The sequence below is a fragment of the Geotrypetes seraphini genome, chromosome 2, assembly GCF_902459505.1.
Source record: "Geotrypetes seraphini chromosome 2, aGeoSer1.1, whole genome shotgun sequence".
In the NCBI taxonomy this organism is placed as follows: domain Eukaryota; kingdom Metazoa; phylum Chordata; class Amphibia; order Gymnophiona; family Dermophiidae; genus Geotrypetes; species Geotrypetes seraphini.
The window spans coordinates 493,166,179-493,188,481 of NC_047085.1; the positions used below are offsets into that span (position 1 = coordinate 493,166,179).

The following is a 22,303-nucleotide window of genomic DNA, read 5'->3' on the forward strand; positions in this document are numbered from 1 at the left end:
AGAAACTCACAAGATCATGAACTGCATGAGAAAGTGGAGAGGGACAGATTCTTCAAACTTTCGATAAATACAAGGACGAGAGGGCATTCGGAAAAATTAAGAGGGGATAGATTCAGAACCAATGCTAGGAAGTTCTTCTTCACCCAAAGGGTGGTGGACACCTGGAATGCGCTTCCAGAGGGAGTGATAGGACAAAGTACGGTATTTGGATTCAAGAAGGGATTAGATAATTTCCTGAAGGAAAAAGGGATAGAAGGGTATAGATAGAGGGTTACTATACAGGTCCTCGACCTGCTGGGCTGCCGTGTGAGCGGCTGCTGGGCATGATGGAGCTCTGGTCTGACCCAGCAGAGGCACTTCTTATGTTCTTAGGCTGAAGAAGGAACACTGCGTTCAAGCATCCATCTTTGCTGCTGATGTCACTTCCTCCCATTCCATTTTGCTATTAATGATGTAGAAGAAGGGCGATGAATACAAACCAAAAACTAAAATATGCACTGCAGGCAGGGTTTACAGCAGACCTTCAAATTATTCCTGGAAATATTTTCTACTAGCTTTGAGACATATGAGTTTACATACTTACTGAATACTAAACCAGAGCAGATAAGTGTTTAAGTTCATTGAAATCACAGTGAATCAGAGAGACAGAATTGCTTTTGAGTCTTCAGAATCAAATTAATTATTATTAACACAAGAAATAGCAAGTCTCTACATATGTTTAAAAATGTTGTTATACAATTTATTTATTTTAAACATTTCTATTGCTTATAACCTAAGCAGATTAGTGTTCACATACACAGGTCCAGAATAAAATAACAATACATCTTCACAAAGAAAATGAAAAAACAAAAACAAAAAAAAAAATATATATATATATATATATATACATACATACACACACACACACACTAGTAGCTGTTTATAATTTCTAGAAGCATGCTTTAATTTTCCCATTCTCCAAAGCATACTGTAATAAAAAATATATAGCACAAGTCTATGTAAGACTCTTAAAAAGATGACAAAGTAGATAAGCATTTCTTCTAAGCTTTTATCTCCCTCTTGTGGCCAGTGCTCTTTCATCTTCTCTTTCAGATTGAACAATGGTAGTAACCAGAGCAGCGTACTAGCCACCATAGCCACAAAAGCGGAAGTAAGGAAAAGGCACTAAGTAAAGAAGTAAGGAAGAGGTACTAAGTAAATTAATGGGAATGTTTTTAAAAATAGAGAATAGGGTAATTCCATATCAAGTGAACCAGAGGTCCACACTCAACCTCCTCCAAATTGAATAAAAGTTTAGGTTGATGTTCCCTAAGGTCTCAAACAAAACCAAGTTAAATTTTTTTGCTGGGTCTCTATTGGTTTGAGACAGCTGAATGGAGGTCACCTTAAGAATGCCATGCTCCACGTAACACAAACAGCCACTTTCTCCAGATGCTGCAACCCAACAAAACCAGTCAGGGGACTGAAATTTTTTGGATTAGTACAACCCTTGGTACTAAAAGTATGTGGTAAAGCAAGATGCGTCTTAAACTTAAAAAGCATGGTAAGCACAATCTGCTTTATAAAATTTCACATCTCTAGCTTATTTGCAAGTTACACAATAGGGCACCATAGATGGCACTTTTTAACATAGTGTATCCGCTTGTGAAAATGATGCATGTCTCTGGGACTTTAATTCTGATCAAAGCAAGGCCAGGTCCAAGATGAAACAGGGTGACTTTTGCAACAAAAAAGATGTTCTTTCAAATGACAAATAAAGCACAGTTACTTACCGTAACAGGTGTTATCCAGGGACAGCAGGCATATATTCTCACATGTGGGTGACGTCATCTACGGAGCCCCGGCGCGGACAGCTTTTCAAGCAAACTTGATTGAAGTTTCAAGTTTGCACACTGCACCACGCATGTGCGTGCCTTCTCGCCCACTAGAGGGCGCATCCCACCTCGTGGTCCTCAGTTCCATAACTAGCAAGGAAGCCATCCCCGGGGAGGCGGGCGGGTTGTGAGAATATATGCCTGCTGTCCCTGGATAACACCTGTTACGGTAAGTAACTGTGCTTTATCCCAGGACAAGCAGGCATGATATTCTCACATGTGGGTGACCTCCAAGCTAACCAAAAAAGGGCAGGTGGGAGGATGGCAATTTAGGAAAACAGATTTTGCAAAACTGACTGGCCAAACCGGCCGTCACTCCTGGATAAAGTGTCCAGACAGTAATGAGAGGTGAATGTATGAACCGAAGACCAAGTGGCAGCCTTACATATGTCCTCCATCGGAGTGGATCGGAGGAAAGCTATCGAAGCTGCCATCGCTCGGACCTTGTGCCCCGTGACTCGACCCGGGGGAGGAAGGCCAGCCTGAGCGTAGCAAAAGGAAATGCAAGCGGCCAACCAGTTAGACAGAGTGCACTTGGAAACTGGGTGCCCTAATCGATTGGGATCGAAGGACAAAAACAATTGAGGAACCTTCCGATGAGGCCTGGTGCGTTGAAGATAAAATGCCAACGCCCTCTTACAGTCAAGCGTGTGAAGCGCCGTCTCGCCAGGATGGGAGTGGGGCTTCGGGAAGAACACAGGAAGGACAATGGACTGATTGAGGTGGAAGTCAGAAACAACTTTAGGTAAAAACTTAGGATGGGTGCGGAGAACCACCTTGTCGTGATGAAAGACAGTGAAAGGAGGGTCCGCAACCAAGGCTTGCAACTCCCCAATCCGCCTGGCGGAGGTGAGGGCAATTAGAAACACCGCCTTCCAAGTCAGAAATTTCAAGAGGGACTTGTTGAGTGGCTCAAACGGGGGTTTCATCAGTTGAGCCAGAACCACATTCAAATTCCACACGATAGACGGAGGCTTAAGAGGGGGACAAACCCTGAGTAACCCTTTCATGAAGCGTGTCACCAAGGGATGGAGTGACAGAGGGCGTCCCTCCAGAGGTTGGTGGAAAGCAGAAATCGCACTGAGATGAACCCGCACCGAAGTGGTTTTCAAGCCGGAGCGCGACAAATGAAACAAGTATTCTAAAACCGAGGATACCGGAACTGATACCGGATCCAGGTGAAAAGACGAGCACCAGGTGGAAAACCTGGTCCATTTCTGCGCATAGCAAAGCCTCGTCGAGATCTTGCGGGAGGCTTCCAACACCTCCTTCACCGATTGAGACAGGTCCGGAGGAGTCAGGGAACAAGAAACCAGGCTGTCAGGTGCAATGACTGCAGATTGGGATGTAACATGGATCCTTGACTCTGAGACAGCAGAGAAGGAGAGACAGGCAGGGGAAGAGGCTCTCTGGCACTGAGCTGGAGCAGCAGGGAGAACCAGTGCTGGCGCGGCCACCGAGGTGCTATGAGAATCATCGTGGCCGTGGACGATTTTAGGTGTACCAACGTTCGCATGATCAGAGGGAACGGAGGGAATGCATACAGGAACCTCCCTTCCCAGTCGAGTAGGAAGGCATCCGCTTCCAGACGGTCCTGCGAGTACATCCGAGAACAATATAGTGGTAGTTTGTGTGTCTCCGGAGAGGCAAACAGATCCACCTGTGGCGTTCCCCAACGAGCGAAGACCTCGCGTAGAACTGCTGAGTGTAGAGTCCACTCGTGCGGTTGCAGAAGTCGACTCAGTTTGTCCGCCAGGCAATTCCGTTCTCCTTGGATGTAGACCGCCCGGAGGAAGATGTTCCGGGAGGCCGCCCACTCCCAGAGGCGAAGAGCTTCGGAGCAGAGGGGCCATGACCCCGTTCCTCCCTGCTTGTTCACATAATACATTGCCACCTGATTGTCCGTGCGGACGAGGACCACCTGGTCCTGCAATATGTGAACGAAGGCTCGAAGTGCTAGGAAGATGGCTCGCAGCTCTAGCACGTTGATATGACACTGACGGTCTTCTGACGACCACAGGTCCTGCGTGCGAAGACCGTCGAGATGGGCTCCCCACGCGTACTCCGAGGAGTCCGTGGTCAGGACCTTGTGAAAAGGCGGAGTGCGAAACAATAGCCCCATGGACAGATTTGAAGAGTCTGTCCACCAACGCAGCGATTTCCGCAAGGGCGGAGTTACCGAAATGAGGCGAGACACCGGGTCGCACTCCTGACGCCACTGGGACGCGAGGGTCCACTGAGGGATCCTTAGGTGTAGCCTCGCAAACGGCGTGACATGTACCGTCGAGGCCATATGGCCCAGCAGCATCATCATGCGCTTGGCCGACACCTTCGATAGTTGGGAGACCTGGCGGCTCATCCGTACCAAGGCTTCCAACCGCTGGGTCGGCAGGTAGGAGCGTAGGCGCACCGTGTCCAGCACCGCACCTATGAATTGAAGAGACTGCGACGGTCTCAACTGAGACTTTGGAAAGTTTATCTCGAACCCGAGAGTTTGCAGGAAGGCAATAGACTGTCGGGTCGCTGAGATAACCCCCTCCCTGGTCGGGGCTTTGATGAGCCAATCGTCCAGGTAAGGGAACACATGGAGTCCACGTGACCTGAGGGCTGCTGCAACCACCACCATGCACTTCGTGAATACTCGTGGGGACGCGGCCAGGCCGAAGGGCAGTACCCTGTACTGGAGGTGGAGGTCCCCCACCTGGAATCGTAAGAATCTTCGACAGGCGGGGTGCACCAGAACATGGGTGTATGCTTCCTTCAGGTCGAGGGAGCACATCCAGTCCCCTTCCCCCAAGAGGGGGTACAAAACCGGGAGAGATAGCATTCGAAACTTCTCCCGGGCCAGGAATTTGTTGAGCTTCCTGAGGTCCAGTATGGGGCGCAGGTCCCCGGTCTTTTTTGGGACCAAAAAGTAGCGGGAGTAAAACCCCGTACCCCTCTGGTCCTTGGGGACCGGCTCGACCGCCCGAAGCTTCAAGAGGGCTTTGGCTTCGGTTATAAGGGTCGGTAGCTGCGAACGGTTGCAGGGGACTAAACTTGGGGGACTGTCCGGCGGCGAGGACACAAAGTTGAGCGAGTAGCCCTCGGAGACGATCCGGAGCACCCAAGCGTCTGAGGTAATCCCGGTCCATGCCTCCCGGAAGGACCGAAGACGGCCCCCGATAGGAAGGGGTTCCTGAGATAGTGCGGAGGGGAACCCGCCCCGTCCGCTCAGCCCGTCAAAAGGAAGGCGCGGGCTTAGCAGGGCCCTGCGCCTGGGCTTGGGTTTGTCCCCCTCTGCCTCGCTGAGACGGACGTCTCGGAGGCGGTCTCGAGAAAGCCGGAGTCGACTTCTGAGGGTATCGGCGCGGCGGAGGCCGAAAGGGTTTCTGCGGCGGGGGTCTAGGTTTGGGGCGGACCAGGGATGCTAGAGAGCGCTCCTGTTCCGACAAGCGTTTGGTCGCCGCATCCAATGACTCGTCGAATAGCTCGGACCCCACACAGGGCAAGTCTGCCAGGCGTTCCTGCAGGTTTGGGTCCATGTCGAGGGTGCGAAGCCAGGCCAAGCGGCGCATGGCCACCGCGAGGGCCGACACCCTCGAAACCAGCTCAAAGGCGTCGTACACTGCGTGGAATAGGTACAACCGCAATTGAGACAGGTTGGACATAAACTTATCGAATCCTGCTCTTTGGGAGTCCGGTAACGAGTTTCGATATTGAGGAAGGTCCTTCACCATACCACGCAAATAGGAGGAAAAGGTGAAGGCGTAATTTAGAACCCTGGTGGCCATCAGGGAATTTGAATAGAGGCGACGGCCAAACTTGTCCAGGGTCCGCCCCTCCCTGCCTGGTGGAACCGCCGCAGAAACCCGTGAGGGCTGTGATTTTTTAAGAGCAGACTCCACCAGAAGAGACTGGTGTGAGAGCTGCGCCTTATCGAACCCTTTAGGGGGAATCGTCCTATACTTCGATTCCATTTTTGAAGGCACAGACGTGACTGTAAGAGGGTTTGACAAGTTATTCAGCCAGGTTTGCAGAAGGACACTGTTGAGAGGGAGTCTAGGCACCTCCCTAGGAAGAGTGGGGAGGTTTGGAATACCGAGAGCCTACCATCAGGTCAATCCCCAGGGCTTGGGCCATGTCCTGAACGAAGGATGAAAATGAGGACGGCCTAGCCTGGGGAGACGGGGTTCTCGACCGCCCCACCGAGGAGAGGGGGGAGGCCTCATGGGAATAATGAGGATCCCTAACCGATCCCGAATCCCAGGATCCCCTCTCGAGGGCCCTCGAGGGGGAAGGGGAAGTTATCCTCCTCGCAGAGCCCTTGGGTGAGGACCCAGGGGTTCGTGGGACACTCTCCCGTTTCCTCGGCGAGGCGGCCCGGAAAGATTTCCCATGAGGTGAGCGGAGGAGCCTCGGGTTGTCGAGGCGCAACTCCGACACCTGCAGCGCCTCGCCCCCGAACGACGAGGAGCGGTCGCGCCGAGGCGAGCCTCGGGGTCGCTTAGACTTCCTCGATCGACGTCCCGTCCGAGGTCGCGTCGAGGGCGAGGCGTGTCTGGAAGACCCGGAGGAAGAGGAGGAAAGACGGCGCACTCTGCGCAACTTTTCCTTGGGCCTTACACTCCGCTCAGGGGGTTCCCCCGAGGTCGAGGTCCGGGGCGGGGCCGAGGCCGAGGTGAACGGGGCCACCGTACCCGAGACCGAGGTCGCCGAGGTCGGGGCTCCCGAGGGAGCCGAGGCCGGGGCCTCCGAGACCGAAGGCGCCCCGGCCGAGGTCGAGGCCGCCGGAACCGCAGCACGCTGCAACACTTCCAGGGCTCCCGACAGCTCCGATGAGATCAGAGCTCGGAGGAGATCCTGGAAGGCCGGAATCCCCACGAAGGTGGGGAGTTCCGAGTCCGGGGCACACTCCCTGGAGGGCGACCTCGGTCTCGAGTATTCCCTCGGGGTGTGCGGAGTCGAGGTCCGATGCGGGGCCGGGGTCGACCCACCCGCCTTGGCCTGACTCGAGGATGGCTTCTTTGCTGAAGGGGATAGAACAGAGGACTTACCCGAAGCTTGCTTCACTGACGACGCCTTCGAGGAAGAGGGCCGAGGCGAGGCTGAGGCCCCCAAGGACGTCGAGGCCGAGGTCAAGGCCGGGGCCGAAGCCGAGGCCGACGTCGAGGCCTTAGGTGCGTCGACGGCGAACAATTCGGCCATTCTTGCCTTACGGCGACGGAGGGCCCTGTTTTGGAAGGTAGCACAGCGATCACACGAGTCTGTCAGATGTTCGGGCCCAAGACAGACAATGCACCACCGGTGAGGGTCGGTGATGGAAAGCAACCTTTCACACCGGCTGCACTTTTTGAATCCCGTAACAGGACGGGACATCCACGAAGAAAAAGAAGAAGGCCGGGAACGTACCGACGTCCCGCGGCCACGGATTCCGGGAGCCCCCGGAGTCCGAGGAAAAACGAAAGACTTTTTTTTTTTTTTTTTTGAAAGGAATCGAAAAGAAAAACAGCACCGCGAACTAATTCGAAGGGAAAACAAACTAAACGCGGCAGCTAGAAGGCAAAAACACTGGAGCTCAGATCCACAGGGCTTTCTTGCTCCGCGGAAAAATTTGAACTGAGGACCACGAGGTGGGATGCGCCCTCTAGTGGGCGAGAAGGCACGCACATGCGTGGTGCAGTGTGCAAACTTGAAACTTCAATCAAGTTTGCTTGAAAAGCTGTCCGCGCCGGGGCTCCGTAGATGACGTCACCCACATGTGAGAATATCATGCCTGCTTGTCCTGGGATAAAAAGAAAAAAATTAAATCTACACAATAGATACTCCTGGCAGAATTCTGAATGACTGCGCAATGCAGAATTTCCACAGAATTGCATAGACGCACATTTTCATGCAGAATCTCGCTGCACCGGGCCGTGTCAGCTTCAAGTCTCACCATGTTATCACCTTCGGGTCGCGGTATCAGCAGCAATTCCCACACACTGTCTGCTGCTGACCCGAAGTCTTTACACAGCAGAGGGGTGATTTCCGGGTTAGTGGCAAGCAGCATGCGAGAGTCACTGCTGATACTGCGATCTGGAAAAGCAAGTCTTGGAGCACAAGGGAGGAGAGGAAGGAAAGATGGTGGCACAGGGGGAGGGGAGAGTGAGAAGAAGGAAAGATGGTGGCACAGAGGGAGAGAAAGAAGACATGCATGGAGAGGATGAAATTGCACATAATGGAGGGGAGGAAGGGAGAGATGATGCATGGAGGGGGATAGAAAGATTTGAGAGAGCGAGGTTTTGGACATGGGGGTAATTGAGGAGAGAGAAATATACAGGAGGTGGAGGGAAATGTTGGATCCAGGAGCAGAATGGAGTGATAGGAAGATGCCTGGGACTGCAACCAAAACACCTTTCTGCAGGTCATGACAGGATACCATAACTGCAGTATACTGTACTGACCTGAAGGTGGTAGTTTCGGCATCTGAAAACTAATTGAAAAATGTACCAGTCCAATAAAATGGTATTATTCTATTTTCCATCTTCTGTTTTATTTCTATTTGTTAATTTGTAAAGTGGCGATTGTTGTCTTTTTTTTTTTTCTTTTTCAAATTTACATCTGCTACCTTTATATTTTGCACAGTATTAGGGGCCATGCATTACTGTTTCTGTGGTTTTGCACTGCATGCAGAGTGGCTTCTTGGCAGTTCAGTTTAACTTTTGTCTACATATTTTGAAGTTTAGTTTGCGATTACTTATTCCATTCTGTGTGAGGATGTATCTGTGTTCTGCGTGAATGAAAAAGACATGGTTTTCTGTTAGCATTGACTGTGCTGGATTAATCTGTGCTTATCTGGTTTTAGTTTTACAATGAGTGTATTGATGTTCTAGTACTCACCGCAGTGTTTAAGAAGATGCCTTTTTCTAGTTAAACCCTTGTTGTGCGACTCATGGATTATTACTAAAAATAATGTTTTTATATAAAGGAGTGGGGAGTTTAAAAATGATCAGACTTGGATGTCAAATATACTAGGTACGCTCTGATCTTTTTGTCTGAACATTATACATTTTTTTCAAATTTAATACGACTAATAGATACAAAGCTTTTTTTATTTGTATTTTTCTGGAGTGTAATTGGAATTTGTAGCTTGTGGGAATGTATCTCTCTTTTCATATTTTACACAGTACAGAGGAAATGTATTTTTATTTTTCCAGTGTTCTACTGCATAGGTTTGTTGTCATCCTGGGGTTCAGATTTTGTCAGCATACTTATATTTTTAATTTTAAGTTACTTATTCTATATTTGTTGAAAATCTGTTTTGGTAACAGTGCAGCTTATGCTGTTTTCCCTGTAGGAAGTGATGGTGTATTGCAGTGGTCTTAAACTCAAACCCTTTGCAGGGCCACATTTTGGATTTGTAGGTACTTGGAGGGCCTCAGAAAAAAATAGTTAATGTCTTTATTAAAGAAATGATAATTTTGCATGATTTATAGTTTATAAATCTTTCTTTTTGGCTAAGTCTTAATAATAATATTGTCATTTACAGCTAAAGAAACATATAATCAAGAAACTGTTTTATTTTACTTTTGTGATTATGATAAACATACCAAAGACCTCAAAAAAGGACCTGGCAGGTGCATGTGGCCCCAGGCCGTGAGTTTGAAACCACTGGTATTGGTATTCTAGATCTCAAGTGTGATAATTACTGAAATACTTCCTCTTCATAAGGGTTGCTGTTTGAGCTCTTTCAGTTCTGCAATAGCATCATAAGCTTGATTTATAGGTTCTAAAGGTGTTTTTACAGGATACTGAGGCCATTAGCGCAAGAGTTTACTGCTTCTTAGTGCACTGAATTTTTGTGGTGACATCCCATTTTGAGGTGAGCTCTCCACACCATCAAGTTCAATAAAATGTAGGACTATTCCTTTTTTGGTGGAAACTGGTGGAGGGAAGATATGGGGCACCCCAAATCATTTTGAAAGTTCTCTCCTATGATTGGAGCAGACTTATAACAGGGTTCGGAGGTTGGTTAAGAAAGTAGAGAATGGTTCGGGGAGATGAAATTAATTTAAATATTGGAAATATTGTCAGCTATGCAAAGAGGTTGAGAACCAGGAATAACTGGGTGGGCCACTTGGTTCTTACTATCTTATATCATGTTATCAGGGATGGCTAGTGTGGAAAAAAACCAAATACAGATAAAATAGTTCTGTTAAATAAATTAAGCAAACAGTTTCACAAGCATCAACCAAAAAAAGGAAAATGTTAGCGAGAAAGGACATAGCCAAGAAGCCTCATCAGAATCTTAAACTTTTTTGATGCAAAAACTTCAGCATGTCAGCCTATGATTGATGTTCCCCGATATGCTAAGGAGTGTGTGGCACAGTTGTTGGATCTACAGCCTCAGCACCCTGGGGTTGTGGGCTCAAACCCCGTGCTGCTCCTTGTGACTCTGGGCAAGTCACTTAGTCCTCCATAGCCCCAGGTACGTTAGATAGACTGCAAGTCCACCGGGACAGATAGGGAAAAATACTCGAGTACCTGATTGTAAAACCGCTTAGATAAAACTTTGAGAGGCAGTATTTAAATAGCTAATAAACTTGAAACTTAGGGCTCCTTTTACTAAGCGATTTTACTAGTGATTTTAGTGAATGCACAAGATTAGCCTGCACTAGCCCAAAAATTACCGCCTGCTTAAAAGGAGGCGGTAGCGGCTAGAGCACAATATTCTGCGCTTTAAGGCCCTAACGCACCTTTGTAAAAGGAGCCCTTAAACTTTTGCATCAAAAAAGTTCAGGATTTTGAGGTTTCTTGGCTATGTCCCCCCATCCACCTTCCCTTTTTTGGTTAAAATTTGTGACATTATGTTTACTTACACACCCCCCTCCTTTACAAAACCGTAACACAGTTTTTAGCATCGGCTAAAGTGGTAACAGCTCCGACACTCAGAATTCCTATGAGTGTTGAAGCCATTATCATCACAGCCAGTGCTAAAAACCATGCTACAGTTTTGTAAAAGTGGGGGTTAATTTGTTTAACAGAAATCTTAACTATTTTTGTCTATATTAATAGTATTTTGTCTGTTGCTTTTATTTGCAGATCAAAACAACAATAAGGAACAACTCAGATTTGGGAGTGAAGGAATAAAAATCTCACTCTTCCTTCACACCGACGTCTCAGTATTTCCTCCTGCCTCTCTCTGGAATAATCAATAAGCAATAATTAAAGAAGATTCCTATGTCAGATATTATTTTGTTAGCTGCTTATGATTACTATTGAAAAGCAGGTCTTGAGCAAGTCACTTAGCCCTCCAATACTTCAGGTAATAAAGTTACATTGTAAACCCTCTTGGCTTTTCAACCGACAATTCAAAGCAAACCTTTTCTGAAAGTGATCTGGGATAGTAAAGTCTCCTTTACCAGCATCTGTTAGAACTATTAAATGCTCTTTTTCTGCCCTAAGAAGGATCTGCTTCTTGAGCCAATATTTGGATACCAAAGTGTTCAAGATACCGTATTTGCCGGCGTATAAGACGACCCCCCAACTTTTACAGTTAAAATATAGAGTTTGTTATATACTCGCCGTATAAGACTACCCCTTCTTCCGATTCGCGACCCCCCCCCCAAGCCGGCAAAAACAGCTTTGCACCGCAGGCCCAGCCGCCCAAGACGAGTCGGAGGCCCCTACCCGCCGCATCCTGCACGTGGGCAGACTCAGCACAAACGCTGCTGATGGCCCCAATCGACACGCTGACCTCCCCGCGCACGCTGACCATCTTCTCTCTGCCTGCACTTTCCCCGCGGCCCTCTTCGGCGACTCAGCAGGGGCAGCGATCAAGACAGGCTGCAAACGTCGGGACCTTCCCTCTCTGAGTCCCGCCTATTTTGTTTCAACTTCCTGTTTCCGCATAGGCGAGACTCACAGAGGGAATGACCGCCTGTCTTGATCGCCCGAGGCTGGGAGGAACAGAAGATTTCTGCAAACACCATCGGGGCAGAAAATTTAACGGGTCCATCTCGCCGGTCCTGTGCGGACCGGCAGGAATTTTCTGCAGACCGGCACCGCGGACCGGCGGTTGAAGAACTGTGATGTAAACAGTACCCGGCGTATAAGACAACCCCCAACTTTGGGGAGGATTTTAAGGTACTGAAAAGTCGTCTTATACGCCGGCAAATACGGTACTTATTCTCTGGTAATTATCTGACTTGACTATTGTAATTCCCTAATGGATAGGTATAGAGATTTGCATACAATGGAGATAGTATCTATGCAGATCTCTTTAAAGCATATGCCATTAGGGATATCATGAAAATCTGGCCTGTTTGCAGCACTCAAGACTTGAATTTCTGTGTGTCTGCATTTAGCTTTTCACTAGAGTATGATCTCTACATTTAATTGGGGAAACATAAGAATGTATCTAGGTATAAGGCACTTTCCCACCTTGATGTTGCAGTATATGCTTGTAACATTGTTAAGGTTATATCAGTTCATTTTTGTATACCGGTATGTTGTAAACTGCTCTGTTAAGAGCAGTATACCAAATTTTCTGAAATAAAATACCTATTAAACCTGAACATAACTCACTTTGAGCTCTTTCTGAAAAAGACACAAACAAAAAGACAAAACCATTAGCCATGTAGACTTTTGAAAGACTGCTACTTATCCTTGGGCATGAGCAATACGATCTGCCCTTTGGGATTCAACGCAGTACTTGTGACCTGGTTTGGCTATTGCTAGGATACTGAGCTTGCTGGACCTTTGATCAAACCTAGTTATAAGTACAATTTATGCTCTTATATCAGAGTTTAAGAAAGCTTCAGATAGATATATTAGAGCAGTGAGGAAAAGATGCAGGGATGGTGGAGCAACAAGGCAAAGACAAGGAAGAATCTGGATGTTAGCCTTTATCTAGAAACTTATACACTTACCTACCCAAAACAGTGCAGGACCAAAATTGGGAGGTAACAAAGCTGACTTGAACTGGGTATTAGTACATCTAAAAACTCCCGAGGAGAAGGCACAAGTTCAAGCAGAGGAGCTGATGCAGGTGCCACAAACTTGAAAGATGGCAGAGTAGGGGTATGTGATTGGATAAGGGGGAGGGGCAAAAGGGTCTAGCGCCACACACTACCATGGAGATTATGTTTTGAGTCTCGAGGAGGAGAGAGTCCAAGGATATTCAAAGCAGAGGATCCTCTATACCTCCTCAGACTTGGCGATAAAAGATTGTGGGGCTCATAATTTTTTTAAAAAACTCATCCAAAATGGGGCCTAAATTGGTACTTGTACGATCAAAAAGCCAGATCGTCCAAGTACCGATAATCAAAGCTGGTTTTAGAAGTATCTAAAACCAGCTTAGGCCTTTCCCCTGCCTCTAAACGCCTAGAGCGAAAAGAGACATTTTTAGAGGAGGGGAACGGGCGGGAGGTGGGCCAACCTAGACTTAGTCGTACAGCAAGTATAATCAAAACCTTGAACAGGTTACCTAGTCGGAACTTATTTGTTTTGACTTAGACCAAGTCAAAACAGGTTTAAGTTCTGAAAAGGGGCTGCTGAGCTGATCTTAGTGGGGGGTGCGTCGTGGTCAGGAGGGGTTGGGCTCCCTCCTGCCCGTATTGGTTCGGGGGGGGGGGGGATGGAGGATGTGGATTGCAGCAGGAGAGATTAAGCATCTCTCCTGTTGCGGCAGTTTGGTAGGGATGGATTGCGGCATCTCTCCTGCCATGATCGTTGCGGGGGGGGGGGGGGGAGTGGATTCTGTAACTGGTGTTATTTTTGACAAACACCAGTTACAGAATCCAGCTTTTTGGCGAAGGACTTGTTTTGGGCGTTTGGGAATTGGTTGATTATGTGTTGTAAGTTTAGACGTAGTGGTAGTCTGGCCGTTTAAACTGCTGAACATAGAGGCAGGCCATTCTCCCAAAAAATTTTGGGACTTTTTTTGAGAATGGACATTTTCCCTGCTGCTACTTTCAGCGTTTAGGGCTTTAGACCAAAAGGGACAGACTTTTTTTTATTATGCCCCTCTGTGTGTATAGCACCAAGTACACTGAATAGTGAATTAAACTTAAGCATGTAACACATTTAAAATGTTTAATACAGCACTACACAAAGTTAACCAATGAGCAAAACTCTTTTTTCCATTATGTGCCTATAAGCACACTTTCTTACATCAGCCCCATTATGCATAAATCGGTTAAAAACAGAGGGGTGGCATTTTCCCTAGTATAGTACAGTCTATTGAGCTACCTTTCCAGTTAAGGCAAAAATAAACTCTCTTTCCAAAGCAGTCAAGTGTGCACAGCAGAGAGTATGTCTAAGAACAATCCAGGCAAAGCAAGATGGCAACAGAGTAAGGTGGGAAGGGACAAGCTCCTACCTCATTCAAGCAATTGTGTTAAATTCTCTTTGGAGTGACGATGTTCCTAAATGGACTTTATTTGAAAGTGTCAAAGTTCCAAAGGTACACTGAAATCATCCACATAAAATAATTCCATCCACATAAAAATAAATCATCCACATAAGAGCCTTAAAGGACCTAGTCCGCTAGGGATACAGGACCCAACACGGTCCACGTTTCAACAAAAAGTCTTCTTCAGGGGTCCCTGGGGGGTCCTATAAAGGTGAGTACGTGGGAAACAATTGTATGATGAGCTGGAAGTGAGACACTGCTTGCATTTGCAATGGTTTTCTCTGGATTTTATTCTTTGTGGATATTTCGGGGTCAATTCCTTTTGTTTTTTGTTAAATTCTCTTTACCTTTTGGAAACAAACCGTATTTTTCGCTCCATAAGACGCACCTGATCATAAGACACACCCTAGATTTAGAGGAAGAAAACAAGAAAAAAATATTCTTCATACTTAAGTTACCCTCATCACAACCTCACCAGAACTACTTTCTTCTAAGGCATCTTCTTGAGGTCTCATCCAATTTAACAGATGTAATAGTACATAGCCATACTGAAATCTTGGTGAGCTTAACTGTGAACTTAACATTGTACAACACACATCCCTGCATTGTGCCCAGACACATGTATATGCTGCAGAGTTAGCAACTGGTAAAATAAAGGATAACCTTATCTTTAATGCACAGCTTGTTACACCCCTCCCCCTACGCACCCATTCTCTCTCTGTGTTGAAACATTTTATTTAATTTAATATAGCACACAAAAATCCAACAAACAAGTAACAAATACGTCACAACCCCCCACCAACAATCCCCTTCCCCCACTCATACGGTATACTAGCCCAGAGATCCACCACAGACAACCCCTCTCCCCCCAACTGTGACAGCCAGGCGAGCTCAACATTCAGGGGTTACAGCAACCCCAACAACCAACCAAAACACCCAAAAGAATAAACAACCCATCCTGCGACCCATCCCTAACTAAGAAGAGACCACCGAACCCACCATTCTCTTTCTTAATAGAAAAAATATACTGGTAAGCAAAAAGCGGTTGTGAAGCAAAAACAGCAGAGGGGTTGTGTATGAGCATGCTCTGGTACTTGCTCGGCTCTCTGGAAGCAGATCTTACACATGGGGGTCGGGCTGATGTTGTCGCTGCTACAGACGGAGCCTGAGTCGACTTTGGGGGCTCTGGCATTGGTGTGCTGCTTTGGCTGGGGAATGCCGCTGCCCCTGTCGCTGGCTCCATCGGCTGCAGGCGCCGGCAGTTCTTTGTCATTGGGTTCCGCCTTCTCCCCAAGCAGGGGAACAGCCGCAGTCCCAGTTCGCTGCCCCGGAAGTTCTTAATAGAGGCTAGCAGTTGCATCTGCGGCAGTGTCTGTGCTCTCCTCTGAGCTCATCACAGATGGAGAGCGAGGTCAGCTTCGAGGGCTCAGCGCCACCATCCCGGCCTCCTCACCACGCTCTCACTCATTCACCCAGACAACAGCAGAGTCGTGGCACATGAGGTCAGTGTCCAGAGACCCGGGAGGGTGTAATTCTCTCTGCAGCTGGGTGTATTCGCTCCATAAGACGTACCCTTATTTCCACCCACTTTTGGGGAGGAAAAAAGTGCGCCTTATGGAGCAAAAAGCACAGTTACTTACCATAACAGTTGTTATCCAGGGACAGCAGGTAGATATTCTCAACATGTGGATGATGTCACCAATGGGGCCCCGCAGCGGACAGCCTCGCAAGCAGACTTGCTTGAAGATCTTTTAAGAGCTTGCGAGTGTCTTCCTGCCCGAGTTAGGGTGCACGTCTCCTGTGAGGTACCTCAGTTCAACGTTTTTAAGCAAGTCTGCTTGCGAGGCTGTCCCCTGCGGGGCTCCGTTGGTGATGCCACCCACATGTTGAGAATATGCCGCCTGCTTGTCCTGGGATAAAATACGGTACATGCTGAAATTAAGGGGGAAATAGAAGGCCTTTCTCTTGCCCAACCTGTGACTTCATCTCGACAAACAGCAATTATATCTTTCACGGTTCTTGTAGCTTTGGCCATATTTGCTGCCAAGCCTATGAAGGAACTCTGCATGGATGACAAGCCTTCATTGAGCCCGAAGGGGCCAAATACTCTCCCACGCCTGCGAAGATCACTGGAAGCGTTGCCTAGGTAAGTGGTGGGAGGGGTAGTCCAAGAATAGCTTCGGGCTGTTGGTACAGACAATCCAGCCAACCCCAGAAATACAGTATTACCAGTATGAGGTGCAGCTGTGAAGGAACAATGCCACTTTAGGGAAGAGTTCAGCAGATAGAGAGGGGCCAATAATGCCGACTTAAGTAACACAGTGGGGAGAAGTTGCTTTGGCAAGTTTTGCTGCCACAGAACAAACAACTATGAATCCTCTGCAGCCATTATTGAAATCGGTCACAGTGGACAAGAAATATTATAAAATGCCCTGGAAAGCCTGCACAAGGTTTGCACTAATTTTGTAACCATTTCAACAAACTCTTTTGCAAAGTTAGTAACATTGGAGACTAATTTACAACAAGTAATGAGAATTGATAAAGTTAAAAAAGAACCACAAAAGTTAAGACTTGTTCAATCAACAGGGGACAGAAAAAAAGTTGAATTCAAAAATCTCAGATGTTACTTAAATTTCTATGCAGGATTTCAAGTTCTCTATTTTAAATCCTGCATAGAAATTTAAGTAACATCTGAGATTTTTGAATTTTACAAATCTCTAAAATAACAGAGCCCACAGAACTTTTTTCATAAGTTTTTGGCTTCAGTCTTGAAATTCACCGAGAATAAAATGCCACCTTTCATAAAAATTTATTATTTGACTTCAACTAATGCCGAGACAGAAAGGGTAGAAGATGGAGGGGCCTAGATGTTTCTGGGCTTCTAGTCATTTAATTTGGAAATTATGGTTAGATCTACTCTTTTGGTTTCTCTGGTGTTTCTTCAGGATAAAAAAATCTATTCTGAGAAAATATTATAGACTGAGAAATGTTTCCTTTATGGATGAGCGAGTAGATGTTTCCTGATGTCTCCAAATGGACAACTCAGACAGAAGAAATTCTTAGTTTTTCATCAATCAGTTATTGATTTGGGTGCTATTTTTTAGTTGCATTTTCCATGTAAATGTTTTAATTCCTTTCAAGGTAATATTTTATGAACCTTTGCAACAGCAAATTTTCCTTGAAGGAAGAGTTATCTCCTAGTCATTACCTTTATCTTACTAAATATCAGCCTGATTGATTATATAGCTCAGATTATTCTAATTTCTTTGTTAAGTTTTCTTAGAAATTCCAACTTTTTACTTAAAACCTTGGCCATCTTCACAAATGTGGACTGTAATAAGTAACAGAAATATTTTTTCTGGATTTCTGTTTCAAAGTTTTTTCTTTGATTGTAAAATATGAAAAGAGTGGAGTGGGCCAAATGAGACCTACCTGCTGATACATACTACGTTTTTGTCTTATTTGATCAGTAGAAGATACTTAAAATACCAAATGCACAGGTCGCATACTAAGAGATTGTGGCCTACACAATCATAATGGAACATCTTTAACAAGTCCAATACAAATAGAAGGCATGAAAGCCAGTACTGTATACTGGAACACAATTATTTGGAAAGAGTTATAAAAGACACACACATCACAAATTAAACAGAGGAGTGAAGGAATAGCCCATTGATTACAGGAGTCACTGAGAACCAGGCCACAATTCACTAATGTCAGTGATCATCGCTAAACTTGTTTTCACAGGTTTAGCAACAATCGCTGCTAAGCAACCCGATTCATAAAGCGGCCCACCGCATGTTTTTCCCCTCGATTGCCCATTTTCTAATCTAGCCATGCAAATTAGTAAAATCCCTATGCAAAATAACCAATTTCTTCCTGCCAGAGGAGGCCACCCTCCATCGGCCTCCTCCCTCATCCCCGGTACCTTTATTGTAAGCAGGAAGGGTACCTTTATTGTAAGCAGTCCCTCCAGCTCCTCTGCTGGCCACCATCTGCAATGCAAGCCTTAGGCCTCTCCCCAGTGCATTATCTGATGCACAGGGAGGGCCTAATACCCTGATTGGCTCAGATGCCTAAAGCCCCTCCCCTTTGGCAGGGTCTTAGGCATCTGAGTCAATCAGGGACTTCCTTAGGCTCCCTCTGTAGCCTTGATACAAGGGGGAGGAGCCATGCTCCTAAGGCTCCTCCCCCTTGTATCCAGGCTACAGAGGGATTCTAAAGGAGTCCCTAATTGACTCGGATGCCTAAGATACCCATCCACTGGAAGGGGCTTGAGACATCTGAGCCAATCAGAGCCTTAGGCCCCTCCTTGTGCATCAAATGATGCAACGGGGAGGGACCTAAAGTCCACATTGCGGCCAGCGGAAGAGCAGGAGGAACTGACTGAGCATTCCTCCTGCTCCCGACTAAAGGTACCAGGGAGGAGGTGGGGCCCAACGGAGGGAGGCTCTGCTGGCAGGAGGGAATGGGCATCCCTCCTGCCATATTTAAGTTCAGGGGAGGGCGCGTCTGGTCCCTCCTGCCATATTTAGGTTTAGCGAGGAGAGGAGCGTCTGGTGGCAGGAGATAGTGGGCATTCCTCCTGCCATTTTTTCTTGGCTCAACGACGGGCATGGCACTATACGGGAGGGGGCACACATCCTAACAGTAGTGACAAGAGGCTACTTTCCCTGTCACTGTTGTTAGGGCTGTGCGCATGTTTCAATCACTCACTGAGCGATTAAATTGGTTGTGTTCAGTGTTCCCGCTAAGGTGCGCTGGCCTGCGCGCGCGCACAAAATATTACATCGCAGCGCAAAGTTTCTCTTCACAGCGCACACACGCGTCGCAAAGGTAAGGGGAGGTAAGGTAAGGGGACGCATTGGGGGGATTGCACTTCCCCACAATTGCCATGCTTCGGTTCCTCTTCTTCCTTCCTTCCTCCCCCCCCCCCCCGGCGGGACCCTGCGGCACCATCAACTCTTACTCCCTCTAATGTCGGCCCTGCAGCTCCAGACTTCCTCGCACCTTCTCCCCTCCCCCTTTGGATCGCTATTATTTTAAATGTTATAGCCGCGGAGCTGTATCCATCAGTGGAGATGTCTAACCTCGGCCTGCCCCGGAACTCTTACTGCAACAGTGACTTCCTGTTCCTGCCTAGACGGGCGGCTGCTGCAGTAAGAGTTCCGGGGCAGGCCGAGGTTAGACATCTCCACTGATGGATACAGCTCCGCGGCTATAACATTTAAAATAATAGCGATCCAAAGGGGGAGGGGAGAAGGTGCGAGGAAGTCTGGAGCTGCAGGGCCGACATTAGAGGGAGTAAGAGTTGATGGTGCCGCAGGGTCCCGCGGGGGGGGGGGGGGAGGAAGGAAGGAAGAAGAGGAACCGAAGCATGGCAATTGTGGGGAAGTGCAGAGCTGCAGGGAAGAGTGTTGCGGTACCCAGCTGGAGGGAGAAGGAAGATGAGGGAGGGAATTAAAGGAGATGCCAGGGCTTGGAGCATAGGAGGAAGGTATGCCAGTCTAAGGGAAAAGGAAGGGGGAGATGTGAGAGCATGGAGGGGGAACGAAAGATGGAAGAAAAGGAAAGGAGAGAGATGCCAGAGAATCAGGGAAGGGGAGATACCAGACTATGAGGAGAGGTGTGGGAGAGGGAAGGCGAGGAGAGAGATGCCAGACCAATGGGGTGAAAGGAGAGATGGAAGGGGGAGGCATACAGTTTCTGGAAGGGGCATAGAAGGAGAGAAGATGCCATATAGGGGAAGAGAGACGGCAGACAGTGAATGGAAGGAAGAGAGTTACAAGAAGATGAGGAAAGGAGAAACCACAGAAGACAAAGGTAGAAAAAAATTTCTATTTATTTATTGCTTTAGGAGACATGTGTCACTGTTTCTGTGAAGCATTGTATGCAGAGTCCAGCTTCTTGCTGGTTCAATTTAACCTTTGTCTATGTATTTTTATTTTATCCCCCCTTTTACAAAACTGTGAAGCGTTTTTAGCACCAGCCTTGGTGGTAGCAGCTCTGATGCTCAGAATTTTATGAGCATCAGAGCTGTTACCTCCGTAGCTAAAATCCACACTACAGTTTTGTAAAAGAGGGAGGGGTTAGTTTGTGATTACATATTCCTTACTAGGCGAAGGTGTTTTCTGTGTTCTGTGTGTTCGAAAGACATGGTTTTCTGTTAGGATTGACGGTGTAGGATTGATCTGTGCTGGTCTGGCTTGTTTAGTTTTACAATGGGTGTATTGATGTACTGCTCACTGCAATATGTAAGATGCTGCCTTTTCCTAGGTACTCATGTGTGACGTGTGGTTTGTTACTAAAAATCATGTTTTTCTTACAGATGGGGGGGGGTGCCAAAAAATGATGGGCCCCGGATGTTACATATGCTAGGTACGCCACTGTATGTAAAGATACCAGAAAGCTGGCGTAGCAAAAACTTCTAAGTTTTGAGTATTTAACCCTCCCACAATCTCACGGGCACTCGTTTCAAGTTTATTGAGATTTTGATTTAAACGCAATATCAAATATTTTCAATGCGTATAACAAAAATAAATTTGGGGAAATAAATAAAACCATTTGAACCAGTGTTCCCGCTAAGCTGCGCTGGCGTGCGCTGGCGCACAAAATATTACATCGCAGCGCACACGTTTCTCGTCACAGCGCACGATCGGAAGAGGCGTACGGCAGATGGCAGGGCGGCGAGAGGAGAATCGGGCGAGTTGGCTCATAACTTGCTGGCGCCCGATATTTTTGGCTCACGGTGAAAAAAGTTTGCTCACAACACCCGCCCGCTTAGAGGGAACACTGGTTGTGTTTGCATGCAAATCATTTGTATGCAAACTTTATAGAGAATTAATTGCTACTGGTGAATCGGCCAACAGCAATTGACTCGCTATCTTTAGTGAATCTAGCCCTTAGGGCCGGATTCAGTAAACTGTGTGCAAATTTACACACACAACTAAATTGGCTAATGAGCCAACTAGCACCAATAGTTGGGTGCTAATTATTGGTGTTAATTGGCAACAGTTTGGATTTGCATGCACATCTGCTTAAGTGCTGCAGATCTGCAAGCAAATCATAGTGCACACATCAAAGGGGGCATGGCCATGTAAGGAGCACAGTGATGTTGTGAGAGTCACTAAAGATGTGCACAGTATTACTGAATATCACAGATTTAAGTATAAATCTTACACACCAAGATTTACACCTGGCTTCAGTTGGTGCAACGCCTTGTGCCTAAAGGGCATAGATCCCATGCTAAATTTTGAGTACCATTTATAGAATTTTCTTATTACCTAACACGGTTTGGTAAAAAGGGCCCCTATCACACACACCTAACATTGCTTAAAATGGCATACTGCAGGATGCAGTCAGCTAATACACATGCCCTATGAAATACCATTTTAAAAAATAAGTAAAATAACTCCCTAATTACTAGGGGTAAAGCCAACTATGAACTATAGCAGTGCACCGCATCAGATCAGACTTAAGAACCCTTGAATTCTTCCCCTGCTGTGTGTATGTATGTATGTGTGTATACATATATATACATATATATATATATACATACATGTATACATACATACATGTATACATACATATGTATACATACATACATGTATACATACATATGTATACATACATATGTATACATACATGTATGTATACATACATATGTATACATACATACATGTATGTATACATACATATGTATACATACATACATACATGTATGTATATATATATATATATATATATACATACATATATATGTATATATATATATATATATATATATAAAAATATATATATATATATATATATATATATAAAAATATATATATAGTCCCTATTAAGAAACCAACTCAGCCCTTAAAGCTAGACACCTCACTTTTGTACTACCGGGATCTCTTTTTCAATCCCCACAACATGAACCCACCTCATCCTGAAACTGAGTGAAGCTGGACACAGGAAAACCCAATAGGGACAAGTTTTCCTAGCTCGAAGAAAACTTTTTTGTTTGTTTGTTTTCTTTCCCCTTTCTTTGGGCAATCGGTTCCCTTCT

General features: G+C 46.4%; 1 protein-coding gene across 2 annotated transcripts in view; it reads right to left on the bottom strand.

The window, feature by feature from the left end:
- CCM2 (CCM2 scaffold protein) overlaps window positions 1-22,303 on the bottom strand; it is a 163,399-nt gene that overhangs the window by 140,787 nt on the left and 309 nt on the right. The window lies entirely within an intron of this gene.